This window comes from Lepus europaeus, chromosome 18 (assembly GCF_033115175.1).
Source record: "Lepus europaeus isolate LE1 chromosome 18, mLepTim1.pri, whole genome shotgun sequence".
Classification (NCBI taxonomy): Eukaryota; Metazoa; Chordata; class Mammalia; order Lagomorpha; family Leporidae; genus Lepus; species Lepus europaeus.
In genome coordinates, this window is record NC_084844.1 from 63,541,427 (window position 1) to 63,544,384 (window position 2,958).

At 56.1% G+C, this 2,958-nt stretch overlaps 1 pseudogene; it reads right to left on the reverse strand.

Moving 5' to 3' along the window:
• Window positions 1–287: 287 nt before the first annotated feature.
• LOC133746893 (rap guanine nucleotide exchange factor 1-like) lies at window positions 288–1,757 on the reverse strand (annotated as a pseudogene).
• Window positions 1,758–2,958: the final 1,201 nt, after the last annotated feature.

Consider the following 2,958-nt stretch of genomic DNA (forward strand, 5'->3'; position numbering starts at 1 on the left):
GAGGTCATGCCCCCAAGTCCCCTTTACCTGGCATTCAGCTGGTTGATAATCCACAGCCTTGCTACCCAAGACAGTTGGCTCCATCCCCCACCCACATGGCTGTGGTCGCCCCCATGAGCCGAGCCACCAGCGGCTCCAGTTTGCCTGTTGGAATTAATAGGCAGGATTTTGATGTTGACTGTCATGCACAGGCTCCCCCAAGTGGCCATGAATCTGTGGTCCTGTCTGTTCTGAAACAGTGAGGCCACCGATTTGGCTCTGGGCTGAGGCTTACTGAAAACGTGCCACTACTTTAGGTTACAAACGCATTTGCTGACATCAGCTCTGTAAACGCTTACTGTGTTTTTCTTCTCTGGCAGGGGAAGTGGTTTTTCTGGGTCACCCGTGGATTCAGGAGCAGCAAAATCACCCACAAATTCCTCAGGGGCTAAGGACGCTACTTGCTGAAAGGGGAGGATCGCAGCGAAGGGCGTGCAGAGGGCAGGCTGGCCCCCGGGGGTACTGCTAGGAGTGCGGGTCATAGGACACCCTGCAGCCGGAGCTGACCATGGTCTGGGAGGCTGTGCTCCGGCACTTCTTCTCTGGCAGGGCAGGTGGCGTGTTGGTCTGCTGCCTCTCCATCTGGGGACAGCTGCCAAGAGGCAGCTGGAAAGGACGGCCAAGAAACGGAGGCCCAGACTCCCCCAAGGACTCCGGCAACGGGCTAAGGTTACAGGCCACTTGCTGAGGTATCTGGTCTGCATTAGAGAGGTCTTGCTGGAGGAAATCATAGTCGGGATCGTAAGGATCTAGTGTTTCACAGCTTGTGTTCTGGGAGCACTGCCCACTGTCCCCGCTCAGCTGCTCATCCGACTTGTTGAGCTTGCCGAAGCTGCTGCAGGGGGGAGAGGCGGGCGACTCCCCCACCATAGGAGTGGCTGCCTCCTGAAAGTCGCCTCTGTGCATGACAGTCAACATCAAAATCCTGCCTATTAATTCCAACAGGCAAACTGGAGCCGCTGGTGGCTCGGCTCATGGGGGCGACCACAGCCATGTGGGTGGGGGATGGAGCCAACTGTCTTGGGTAGCAAGGCTGTGGATTATCAACCAGCTGAATGCCAGGTAAAGGGGACTTGGGGGCATGACCTCTTTGTGGATCCAGGAGCAGCTCAGCTGACGGCAGCACTCCACTTGTCTTGCTCAGAATCTCCATCTCTCGGTCTGTCAGGGGCAGTTCAGACTGGTCATCAGGTTTGGCAGCTGGGGAACTGGGCTTCACTGGGCTTGTTGGAGATGGCCACCCCTGTCCCTCCATGGTCAGTGTGACCAGCTCCTTCACTCTGTCCAGCACAGCCTTGATGACCCCCCTTAACAGTCGTCACCGTCTCTTTATCTTCTGAGTTCATGCCTTCCAGTATCATTTCGTCAGACCAGTGAATGAGGTTGGTGAGCCTTTGTTACCCTTGGCCATAGCAGGGGGAGAGGGCTGAGCTGTGCTGACCGCAAAGGTCGCTCTGCACCAGGGGTAAGATGGCCCCCAGCTCCTTGCTGGCTGACCCCAGAAGGATCTCCAGGATCTTCTTGTCAATGGCCATTTTGTCCACAATGGTCTGAAAGCAGTGCAAGGCATTGACAACCTCCTGCTCCTTCTGTTCCAGCCAGCTCAGATCCTTGTTCCCAGGCTTCTCCGTGGTCTTTGCAGACACCTCAGCCGGCTCCCCCTTCTTTGATGGCGATCTCTTGATTTCGGGCGAGTAGAATTCATCCATCAGCTTCATGGTGATTTCTTGTGTGCTGGACACTGCCCTGTCTGTGCCTGCAGTCTCCTGGGCCCCAGGGTAAGCTCGCAAAGCCAGGTGGGAGGTCGCTGGTGGCTGCCTCTCGGGATGATGGGTCTACGTCGAGGATCTGATGATCTCTGACTGCCACACTGCAGATTTTCTCTCCAACACAGAGGCCCAGGTCCTCCTGTTGTCCAAGCGGGAGCCACTTGTTTTAGGGGGCTACTCTCATGCAGCGCCACCTTCTTCATTCCAGCCCTCTGCTCTCGCTCTCGCCCTCTTGTGAACACCACCAGGTCAAAACAGGTTCTTTTATTTATTTATTTATTTATTTATTTGACTTGCAGAGTGGACAGTGAGAGAGAGAGACAGAGAGAAAGGTCTTCCTTTTCCGTTGGTTCACCCCTCAATGGCCGCTGCGGCTGGCACACCACGCTGATCCGAAGCCAGGAGCCAAGTGCTTCTCCTGGTCTCCTATGCGGGTGCAGGGCCCAAACACTTGGGCCATCCTCCACTGCATTCAGAGAGCTGGCCTGGAAGAGGGGCAACCGGGACAGAATCCGGCACCCCGACCGGGATAGAATCCAGGGTGCCGGCATCGCAGGTGGAGGATTAGCCTTGTGAGCCATGGCGCCAGCCCAAAACACTGTTCTGTACCTGGTGTCTGCCAGCCTCTGGCTCAGTTGGGAACTGTGTCTTTTTTTTCTAAAGATTTATTTAAAGAGTTGCAGAGACAGAAAGGGGGGAGGGAGGGAGAGAGGGAGGAAGGAAGAGAGAGAGAGAGAGCAAGAGCGAGCGAGAGCGAGAGAGAGAGAGAAGGAGGGAGAGATAGCTTCCATCCTCTGCTTCACTCCCAAAATGGCTGCAATGGCCCTGGTCTGGGCCAGACAGAAGCCAGGAGCTTCTGGGTCTCCCACGTGGGTGGCAGGGGCCCCAATACTTGGGATCTCTTCCTCTGTTTTTCTCGGGCCATTAGCAGCGAGCTGGATGGGAAGTGGAGCAGTCGGGACTCGAACCTGCCACGTCACAGTGCTGGACGGAAAACTGGCTCTTAAAACAAGATCTGGGTGACGCCACTGCCTAGGGCCCCGTGTCCTTGTGCTTTGAAAGGCAGCACATCCTCAGTGATGCTGACAGCAAGATTCTGCACAGCACTCTACTGGAAGGGCCAGCACCTGGGAGCAGGACTCTGGTGGCC